Source organism: Peromyscus maniculatus, chromosome 6 (assembly GCF_049852395.1).
Source record: "Peromyscus maniculatus bairdii isolate BWxNUB_F1_BW_parent chromosome 6, HU_Pman_BW_mat_3.1, whole genome shotgun sequence".
Lineage (NCBI taxonomy): Eukaryota > Metazoa > Chordata > Mammalia > Rodentia > Cricetidae > Peromyscus > Peromyscus maniculatus.
Genome location: NC_134857.1, coordinates 71,240,410 through 71,252,786, shown reverse-complemented (window position 1 = coordinate 71,252,786; position 12,377 = coordinate 71,240,410).

Genomic DNA, 12,377 nt, shown 5'->3' with positions numbered 1-12,377 from the left:
TAATAAGTCTGGACTAATGACCGAACAATTATAATTAATATAAGCTTCTGAAAGATTATTCTGTAAGCGGGCCAGGGGCTAGGGGGGTGGAGCTGGGGGGACCCAAAAAACTTCCAGCTTCAGGAGGGGATTTAGTCATGGTATCCCAGACAGTGAGTAGAAGATCTGCAGCTGGCTGGTGCCCTCTGCTACACCAGGATCCTACCACTTTACATGAATCTCCGTTACACTTTATCAGCAGAATGCTCTGCACTTCTAAGGTCTCTTGCAGCCTGATTTCCTGAGCGCTTTCCCACTAAGCAGAGGGAGGCACAGATTCCTCAAAATTAGATCTTAATTTGTATGAATTATACAACCTACACAAACCATCCATGTTTCAGAAGAACAGACCCTTAAGATTCTCTTCACAGCAGATTTCATTCTCATTTCTTCTGTTGACCAATGAGGAACATTTCAAGACAAATATACAATCCACTGAACTTCTTTACAACAGTCCTAGTGTCCAAGGTAGAGAGCTATCCCAGGAACAAAATGGAAAGTGTTCAGAACAAGCTCAGCATCGCCTCCACCATGAACACTCAGTCCATCATTTCTTTGATTAAATTGAATCCCTGGATTTGCCATCTGATGATTCACAGTGCTCACTAGATAACATCTGTGCCCATGGCCAGCACTAATACCCATCTCTCTTCTACCCACAGAAATGAAAAAAGATCAAAAAGCCATGAATCTCATGATGGAGGATCTTGACAAAAATAAAAATGGTCAGGTATTCTTTGATGAATTTTCAGCCATATTAAGTAAGGTATTGGTTTCTAACAACAAGAAAATAGACAAGAATGTTTCCTCTGGAGCTCAGGGACTTGACCATGGTCCCAGGAATGGGCCAAGACTCAGAGGATGGCTATGACAGCTGCCATGGCAAGTCATCAGTAGGCCAAGCCACCTTGTACATGCCCAAACAAAGCTACAGAGAAGGTTGTGTCCCATAACCTTGGTTGTGGAACTGTGAGATGGGGAACAATAAAGTCTGTCTCCATGCAAGTGCCCTCCATGATGTTTCTGTCTCCTAGACCTGTTTTTCCCTGAGGTCTGAGCAGTAGACAGGCCTGCTCTAGCTTGCACCTCAAGCCCTCTCCCCATTTCATCACAATGAAATGACCATCAGCAACTTCTCTGTCTGCTTTGAACTCCTAGGACTCACCTGTGACCATGTGCCCATCTTGGACTTATGCCCTACTGTTTGAGAGGGAATTCCCATGTTTAGCCTATCAATGTGGCCCTTGTCACCACAGAAACAAAAGCACTTGGTCTCCTCTCAATATGTCAGCCATTTCTAACCTCACTCCAGCCCTTCTTCACTGCCCACTGTCCACAAATTCTCCTAAAAGAACCCTGTCGCTCTAAAAGTTGTCCTGAAATGGACGCAGGGCAATGTGGTGTCTGGGAGTAATACTGGAACCCCAGCAGTGGGAATGATGGAATATGAGTGCCTAAAATCCCATTGCTCAATCCATACTGCCTTTCTGTGTGAACTTACAATAAATAATTACCCTAGAATATGGTATCCTTATCTGTGAAGTAAGGTAATGATGTTTTCCTTCCCATCAACCCTACAGAGCAGGGGATGGTGTTAATTGAGGAATACCTGTGAAGGTCATAGTGCATTGTGAATCCAGAAGGCTCCCAAAGGAGGCTGGAGGTGTTACATGGCCTTCTGTGGTTACTTTAAGAAGTTTCTTGAGTAAAAGTCCCTTGACTCAATGGCTCACATTTATGCCTGCTAATTGACACTGCAGAACTCTGGATTTTGGTTGTCTTAAAGAATGGAGGTAGGAGAATATTCTCCACCATGTTCAATTTTAACCCAGTGGGTCTAGGTTTTGAAGAGAGAAGATCTGTAAACAACAAACAATTCATGACTAGAAACACCTGAAGACCCTGTGCTGGCCCAGCCAACAGGTGAGGTCTTGGTTAGCTTGATCCACTTTGCCTGGCACATCCTTCCTTCAGCCTTGCATTCAGGTTCTGTCTCTCCTCCAACAGGTGTCACCTCCTCCAGACTCTGTTCTCTGTAGTGTTATAGGGTGGAATGCCCCTGGGAATGGAACACTGAGGCTCTAGTTTCTCAAGAAGAAGGGACAACAGGGATTCCCAACTAAGATCAATGACCAAGATACAGGGTTTAAGGCTGACTCTGAGTAGAGCCACAAAAGCAGCTCAGATAAACTAGACCAGGGCTGACAGCACCTGGGAACCAGCTTGTGAATAAGCCCAGGTTCCTTCTACCTGGTAAAGAGCCATATCACCACATACTCACTTAGCTTCTTCCAATTACAGCCCTCGAGAAGCCCTGCCATCTGAAACTGGAGAGGTCAGTGGACTGTGTCCTTGACATCAGGAATGTGTCATGTCTGTGGAAATGAGTCTGCTCCACTTGTCTGAGGACGATGGTGTCAGGTCACTCTCAATGACTTGTGTGATGTCATGTCACTCTCAATGGCTTGTCCTCATTTTTGTTCTACAGAGCTGAATTGAGGGAAAGAAATAAAGGATTATAATTACAGCAAAAAGGTCATTAGCACTTTATTAGAACTTCAGAGTCCATTAGCCACCATTTTCACTCCTGATCCTTACCCTCCCAAATATTACATTGCTTCCTTGAAACTCCTTTGCTTTGATTTCGGCCCTACATTAGCCGTGGTTCTCTGGAATAACACAACTTAAAGAATGATTGCGTGTGTGTGTGTGTGTGTGTGTGTGTGTGTGTGTGTGTGTGTATGTGTATGTGTGTGTTTGCATGTGTGTGTGTGTGTGTGTGTGTACACTTATATAAAGTGTGTATACACATAATGTATATATGGAGAGAAACAGAAGGAGGATTTATTATAGTGACTTATTGGCTGCAGTCTAACTGGTCCAACAATGGCTTCCTATGAACCATAAGCCGATGAATCCAGTAGTTGCTCAGGCCACAAGGCTAGGTGTCTCACCCGGTCTTCACTAGACACTGAAATCCCAATAAAGCAGGTTCTAATGATAGTAAAGAAATGAACTTGCCAGCAACAGGAGGGCAAGCAGGCAAAGCATAAAAGCTTCCTTCTTCCATGTCCTCAGATAAGCTTCCAGCAGAAAGTAGAGTCCTGATTAAAGGTGTGATTTCCTGGCCCAAGATCCAGATTAAAGACCTGCCTATTTGCCTCAAAGATGTGGATTACAAGTGGATCTTCCTATTTCAACAAAGCTTTAACTAGTGTGCCATCCATTTTTTTTAATTTTAATTATTTCCATATGTAGTCAAGTTGACAACCAAGAATAGCCACCACAAGTCCTCTCCCTGTCTCTCTCCATTTCCATGGAGAGGTTTACATATAAACTTTCCAGCAGTGCTTTTCAAACATACCTGCGGTGTAGCCCCTTGAGGTGGATGCCCAGACCAAGTATCCTCAAAGGTTCTTTCCGCTTGATAGGACACTGACATCCACTGAGGTCTACTCAATGATGGGCTCCATCACACTTCAAAGCATGTCTCACCTTATGCCAGGCACTGGTTTAACACTTCACACAGGGTGACAGGGTCAGTCCCACAACCTCTGAGATGTATAACACTGTTATCCCTAGAGCAGATGTTCAGGAAAAATATAAGTAACAGAAAGTGTCTTTTCTACTGCAAGGATGTAGAGGAGGGAATCTGTCTACAGGGCCTGGAAAAGGACTCCACAACTGCAATCATCTAGCAATCACTGACTTATTTTACTTAGATGGTGTATGAGGGAATCATTGTTAAACGGCATGAATTCATGAAAAATGTAAACAACTCAGTCCTATAATTATTTCTCATGGAGATTGGGGAAGAACTTAGTTGGAGAGGGGGGAGGGAGGAAAAGAGAATAGTCCCACTCCCAGAAAGGTGAAAAGCAATGAGAATCTTACCTCCCGCTCCCCAAGAACAGCAGCACTTTGCCTCAGCTCTGGACAGCTCTATCTCCTTTTTCCAGAAGCCCATCTCTCCCTTCGCTTGCTTACCTCCTTCAACAGAGCAGAGAAGAGATAAGAACACAGGAACCTATCGAGTATCCACCATGGACGGTCTATGGCTGGCAACTCTTGGGGAAAGAGTATCTGGGAGGCTCTTGCCTGGAGCTGTTATGATAAAATAACACACACACACACACACACACACACACACACACACACACACACACACACACATATATATATATATATATATATATATATATATATATATAAAATCTTATCGTTACCTTGACTTCAAAATTTAGATCTAAGGAGCTGTGGATTCCTTCCAGATTAATATGCTTCCATCAAGGATGACCCCCTGAGAAGTCTCCAGTGGGAGTGATAGCCCAAATGATCCAACATCCAGAACAGCTTCAAGGCAACTGTCTGAGACAATGCAGCCTCAAAGACTACTATCCTCAAGACTTGACCATAATTCTAAATTTTCTCAGAATCCACATAAGATTCCCAGTGCCCCCAATCAGCAGGAAATAGTATGAAAAGCTATGACTAAATTCCCAAAATATTGTTTATATGTTTTTATTTAAAGGAGGTTGATTATAAATGCAATCTCTTTCTAAAGAAAAAAGAGGAATATGAAATAGAAATTATAAAAAAGATAGATTATTGAATCTACTAGCTGGAATCAGGCTAATAGTAATTATTTTATTTGCCCAGGACAAATCATGGGGAAGATTTAGTGTGATGAGAAAATCATGGCACATTGGAGGGGAATTACTGAATTATAACATAGCTCAACATGCTATTTTACGTAATATAAAGTGCTATGAATCATGATTTTTTTCTCCTGTGTTCAGAAGCTACAAAGTATCTAGCCGGGCGGTGGTGGCCCACACCTTTAATCCCAGCACTCGGGAGGCAGAGGCAGGAGGATCTCTGTGAGTTCAAGGCCAGCCTGGACTACCAAGTGAGTTCCAGGAAAAGGCGCAAAGCTACACAGAGAAACCCTGTCTCAAAAACCAAAAAAAAAAAAAAAGAAAGAAAAAGAAAAAGAAAGAGAGAAAGAAACAAAGTATCTTTTAAGTAAATTAAGAACACCTGTATACAGGACACATAATAAAATATTCTGACCTATTATCATGCTTCCCTTCCCTATTGGAAACTGTCAGGAAGCTGGCCTGTAAAAATGTCTTTGTGAATACTTTGCATACCTGGATGAAAATGTCATAATGAAACCTGTTATTTTGTATAAGCAAAATATGATAACGAAAAATAAAACTGCTTTAAGGAAAAAGAATATATTCAATGACAAATATCACTTTCAGTTTGCCTTGGTAACTTGATTGTCATTGTCCCTCTGGAAACTTGTTTTCATCTTTGAAACATACTCTTTGGACTCCCCCACATGAACTTGTCACTTCTATCAATAATGCTTGTATTTACTCCACAGATGGAACAAAAGATTACATGTACATGGTACCTGATCAAGCTGGGTTTTGTACAATTATTGCTCAGCCCAAAAGTAGGAATTGTATAAAGTCATAAAGATCCCAGAACTTCATCCTTTTCCAGTTAACAGTCATTGATTCTGCCTTCACAGCCATTGCTACCCTAGGCTGGGAACAGCTAGTACCCCAAAATGATAAAGTTATCCATGAAGTAAATACTTCATTCTAGGTGTTTGAAATTTGGCATCATCTATATGTTTGTCCATTTAGAATGCCCGGACCTTGGAACTCATGGATGCAGATATTCTAGTTACCCTGTGTCTTTACTGACACCTCTCCCATAGTCCACTGACTGGCACATTCCAACTCACAATCATGCTCAATTTCTGCAAGCAAATTTCATCTACCGAAGAATCAGGCAAAAACTATACTTCTTCATTGTCCCAATTGATCTAAATTGTATACTAAACCACTTCTTTCAGGGACTAGTCTCTGTTGGACAGAAATAAATTATGTCTGATAAATGGATAAGATTATAGTCTAGAAACTGGCAGGCATAAATATGTCCATGTCTGTAGAGATACTTTCTCAAATATAACATGGGCAACACCTCAACTTGAAAAGTATGGTATATTGTCATATGACCCAGAATAGTTTTGCCACTATGAGCATTCCTAAGAGAATCAAAAATGATAATGGCCCTGCATACCTGTCTCATGAAGTCCAGCATTTTGTTTGCAATGCTTTCATGTTGCACACAAAATCAAGATACTATATAACTCTACAAGACAAGACATTGTAGAAAGTAAACACTACAAATCACTATTTTAAAAAACAGAAGGGGTGGATAGCAGACTTAGACTATCAGACATCACAACTACAATTGTCTAGAGTATTATAGACATTTCTTTAATTGTTACAAATAATGACCTTTCTCCAAAAGAGAATCACAATACTAATAACTCAGAAAACCTGACAACATTGCTAACTCCTTCTTCGTGACCTGCTCTTGGTTTTCAAGATTGGGGGAAGGACATGTTAAGTAAGGTAAAGGGTAAAAGTTTTGTTTGTGTCATTTCAGAAGCAAGCATACCTTTCGGCGTCCTTTGCAAAAGATGAAAATCTGATATGATTCAGACCTTAGCCTGTCCAGGCAGCTCAGCATTGGAAGTTGGAATGACAAGAAGGTGCCATCATTTTAGCAGTGTGAAAGACAAAGCCTGTTTTCAGTTTTCAGGACTCAGACATATGGTCTGCCAAGACTGGGCATCCTGGTCATGAACACACATGCTTGGGGAATCATCATCAAGATACAAACATCCTGATGACCAAGACTTACATGGATTCCAGTAATTTTCAGAAGGCATCTTGATTTATTGACCTTTATTAGATTGATGACCTTGATTTAAGGAAGTCAGTTGGCAGGGCTTCTGTCTTGAGTAAATTGCTCCTTGCCTTTCATTTGTTTGATGAATGAATTGAACACTTTCTTACGCACTTATTTTAGTAGGTGCCTGCCCTATGTAGTATGCCCACTTTTGTTGGATATGAGGGACACAGTTTTCCTGAATGTATTAGACCTAATATGTTATATGATAAGAAGTGTCTTATGCTGACCCAGGAAGTTTTGCTGGGCTCAAATTATAAGCAGTTGTGCTACAATTTTCCACCTGAAAATGCCTATGTGTCAAAACTAAAGAGAGTGGTATCTATCCCATAATACTTCAAACCTCTGTAGAGATTCTCAGCTGGAAAAAACTGTTGATTTGGTTTGCAGCACAAGAAGATCATATTTTATGCTGAGATAGTAAGTAAGTCATTTCTGCCTGTACAAGCTGACAAGATTCCTGGATCTGGAGAGCTGGAGCACTCCTGTACTTTATGCCTTGGTACCATGTTGGGAATTTCCATCACCAGAAACTAAGCCAGAATTAGGGTTCCAGATCTGGACTTTGACAGGCCTACTAAGAATGAGGGATAGTCTGTCCCTAGGCAATGGGGGAATTGCATGGATGTGACTCAAACTTTTGGATACATATTCCCACAGGCCACTTTGAGGCTTAATGAAAGGTCTGAGTTCTCACAAAAGACAGGAAAAAAAGGATGTGACCAGTGAGTGGAAAAGCTGATTGTTATCACATTTTCATTAGAGAACAGGTAAACTCAGCATTCTTCAAGGGACTTTAAACAATAAGGAGCTGAGTTGGATGTGTCACATACATCTGACAGAAATACAAAGAAGGGAAGGAAGCCCAATCTGCCTCTTCTTGTCACTCATCTATCTGAGTCCAAGTACTCTCAGCTATAAAAATGAGGCTCAGGAGGTTTTCTTTCAGGGATTGTGGGAAAGCAAACCACAAAACTATACCACTAGAAATAAGAATGTCAATCGAGTTCACCCACAACTGTTTCGTAAGGATTTTAGCAATTGTTACATTTGTCAACTGTGAAAGGCCTACGACCAGCTCAGATGACTACAAAGAACCAGGAGTTCCTTCTGGATGTACATGGTGTTGTGGAGAAGGTGGCGGGACATGGGCATCAGTTTCTTCACATTTATAGTTCTCGTGAGGTGTGTAGATGACCCAGAGATTTCTGTGCTAGGTGCTGGCCCTTGAGAGCAGACAGGGAGCCATGCAATCCTGGGTGCCCCTTTTACAAAGTGAGCAGGGTCGGGTTGTCAGTGCCGACCTAAGTTGCTGGTCCTACTCTTTGTCACTGTCCTGAGACCACTTCAAGATACTGCCCAGGCTTCTTGCCCTAACTGCTCTGGGCCTCCCAGTGTGAGGGTAAGTTTCCATTCTTCTTATCAGGAGTGCTTTTGTTGAGTGACAAGTGCCCTTGAGTTGAATGATAGACAGGCTTCCAATGTCCTCTTTGCTTGAAGATGGAAGTAGCTTTGGTATTTGGGGGCATAGCTCTGGAACAGACAAATCACTAATCAAGTTGGTATCCTACCAGTGTCTGTCATACTCCACATATCAGTACTTTGGGGCTTGTTTCATTCATTGAATGGCACGATACTAGCCATCTTTTCCACCTGTGTGTGATTTAAATTGACTGTAATACTAGTTATCATCTTCATTTTTGTGACAAAAATATTTTTAAAAAGCAACTTAAGGATGGATTTTTTTTTGCCCAGAGTTCTAAGGGAACAGTCAAACTATCAAGCAGACAGTGGTGGCAGATGAGGCATTTGGTGACTTTGTTTATAGACGTGAAAGACAGATGAGTGAATGCTAGTGATGAGCTGTGTTGTTCTTTTTATCAAGTTCTAGAATAGAAATAGGCTCACCAATATAGGATGAGCCTTCCTAACCAAATTATTTCTTATAGACTTGAATATTTAATGAATCTAAATTCTGTGAAGCTGGAAAAAAAAGTTTAGCCATAATATATAACAAATGCAAATATTTAGAATAATATTTATATAACAATGACAGCTAATATGTATCCTTGATTTAATTATCTCCACATTTTATACCATAATTATGTGAATTATAGTTGAACTCAGTACAGGGTTCACATTTATAAATAAATGTCAATCCCCTCAGAGTCAGGCTGCCTTTACAGGAACATAATATATCAGTTTGTAAAGTGATTAGATATATAACAAATGCTCAGTGAATAAAGTCTCATGACTTAAATGAATTTGAGCTTGGTAATTCCTTTTACAAAATGCTTTTATTTTTTAAACTACATGTATGTGTGTATGGGTATGTGTATGTGAGTGCAGGTGCCCTACAGGCCAGAAGCATCTGATCCCCTGCTGCTGGAGTTACAGTGGGTGGGGTAGGTTCACTGGTAACAGATGCTGGGAACCATACTTGGTTTCTTGAGCCCTCAATAAGAGCAGCCTGTGCTCTTAACCATGCGGGCAAATCTCCAGGCCTTTGAGTTTGATAGCTCTTAAATATTAAACACTGGGTGTGTTTTCATGTTGTTTGACATACATAATTGCAGCTGGAAGAGGAGAAGATACTTTAGCTGATCTCTGCCCTGTGCCCTTTAGACAGTCATTTGAATGGGATTATATGAAATTAGTGCCAGGGAAATGTACAGGCCAAGGAATGCATTACTGATCCTTGCACATTGTGAGTGGCTTTATGGAGCCTGATGAAGTGACTTGTCCAAGTGAGGCAGGGAGTTGGGATCAACCCTCAGCCCTCTGGCCTGCTTTTGCTTTGCACTCATGAGGCTCATTTGTCATTGGCTCTGAGGCTGTGACTTTGTTCTATACCTCATCTTCTTCAGGATCATCACCTAGCCTGTGTTCCTCTCATACCTTGGGCATGACATCTAAGGAGATATATGGGCCCCTGTCCTCAGCAATCTCTCCTGATGACCTGTACACCAGAATCTCAGTGTCAGGGACACATGTGTTTAAAGGACAGAATCCTAATATCTAGCATATTACCCTCCATGATTTTGTCATACAGACAAAGCAACTGGCCCCAAGGAGGAAGTGTCTTTCTCAAGTTTATCTAAAATGTCTAAGAAGCTCCAGAGGATGCTGGATTAAAATCAAGCTCAAGCTTCAGGGAACCTGGTCAGAATCATATCCAGCTGCTTAGAATGCAGATCCTGTAAGAGAGATCATTTCCACACTGAGCCACAATGAGTTGATGTTTCTGTTTCAAGAACTTTGTGTTGCACAAGTATGTTTTTAATACACATGTTAAATCTCAACCACAGGTATCCTTTCTGTAGCATTTCTTTTTCTTTTTAATACTTGTTTAACTCAATGTTTTAATGTGATTTCCTGTTTGGTTGAGATAAAGTTTCTCTATGTAGTGCTGTATTCCTGGCTGTCTTTTATGTCAAATAGTTGCAGCAGTATGTTTTCTTTAATCCCTACACAAATAACAAATAAACATATGATTGTAAAATGAAAAAGAACTAGAGGAATCATCAAGGGATGAGAAAAAACTGCTGCTGCAACTACCATGTCCCAAACAAGGCATTAAAATAAAACATTACTAAGTTAACCAAGCTTTAAAAAGAAGGTTTCTTTTTTTCATTTTTAATTTGGTTATGTGGGAGACAGAGACCAGAGCTGTCTGTGGTTCTTCTCTATCGCTTGCTAGAGAATGTGTGAGGACTTGAAAATCCAAGGGTCTATTGGCCTGTGGTGGGTATGACTGGCTGTTGTCACTGATCATACTTGGGAGATGTTCTCCCAGGACCAGCACCAATGTTCCTTTTCAGGACCATGCCTCAATTGTAGTGAAATTAAACCCAAGCCAGAGGCATCTTTGCAAAGCTTCAAAATCTGTTTGTGGCATGTCACAGCTCATTCTCAGGTGTCACAATGGTTGGTATTTTGTGGATTTGCTGGGTTTCATTGGTTTTTATTAGATCTAGGCTAGGAGTGTATGAAAAAGAGGTAACAAGAGGCTCACATGCAGTAATTTCCATGAGTTGTTCTGAGTCCTTAGGCATTGGAGGGCTCTTTTGCCTAAGGAGAGAAAAAGATGACTGGAAATCTTGGAGAATATTAAGAAGAGAGAAAATCCAGGGACAATAGACAAATGCATATCCACCAAATCAACTCCCATTGAGGATGGAGACACCCTGTTCTTCAGAGAGCTTCTGGGCTTCTGAGAAGAAAGGGAATCCTCTAGTGTCTACATTCCTATGAGGGCCTATTATACTTGCTCTGGGTGAGATTGCCTCTGGAAAAGAGACACTTGTACCCTATATTCAGGAAGCTTGCTGATGATTCTGTGGCCCCTAATAGTAGGCCTAATAAGACTTCCTTCAGTGAGTCACTAATTTGAGATCAAACATAGGCAAAAACTCAATGCCAATTACAATGAGAGAGGCAGAGCCTTGGATTTGTTTTACACCATTCAATGAACTCTCACACAGCACTCCTAACATACTTTTCCCAAAGCAGTGAAGGGAAAGTCCACTCACCTGTAGCACTCTGGTGAGGCCTACTGTGGCCTAGCATACAAGTGACAGCTTGGCAGGAAGTAATAGCAGCAATTGATTATTGTGTTATATGTGTTTAGCTATGCAAAGTTGGGTTTCATTTATTTAACTATGTAAAGATGTGTTGCATTTGTTTATGTTGCCCAATATTTGTTTAACTATATGAAGATGTATTGCATTCATTTAATTATGTAAAGATGTGTTGCTGTTTTACCTTGCCTGCCTAATACTCCTGATTCAATTAGTATATAGCTGAACAGCCAATAGCGACAGAGGAGGTTCAGATGCAGTTTGAGGCAGAGAGAGAAAATAGTAGTAGGAATTTAGACAAGGAGAAGAAAGAAAAAATGCCAAGTAGATGTCAGGGAGATGCCAGGGGCGAGCCATCCAGACATGGAGGAAGCAGGAGGGTAGGACATACAGAATGAAGGAAAAAAAAGGTAAAAAGCCCTGAGGCAAAATGTAGATGAATAGAAAGAGGTTAAATTAAGTTAAAAGAGCTAGTGGGACAAGCCTAAACTAAGGCTGAATACTCATGATTAATAAGTGTCTGTGTTATTATTTGGGAGCCAATTTGTGGCCCGAAGAAAATTCCAACTAAAAATGATTACCTAAAAACAGACCCAAAAGGTCTTAGAATTTCATTCTGTCTACAACATAACCACACATAATATTGCTTTTATTAGGAGGTTGGTCAAATGCCTTACCCTCATACTCAAGTTGCCCCTCTTAGAGTACTTCCTGCATGGCCTTTCTTTCTCAGTTGTTTGGATTTCACTGACATTGCTTTTTTGAGGAATAAAAAGTTTTAAGAAGGACTCCACCCAAGTCCAGAATACTTCAGAGCTCCTGAGGAGGGACAACTCTGAGCCACTTCCTCAAGGGATCTTTCCTTGGGGTGTTCCTGAAAGGAAGCACAGAAGGATACGAACCAACCATAGTAATCCCTGTGAGTCTCCCAGCACAGCAGCTCACAAAGGTCTTCATGGATGATGCCCAAATAGACACATC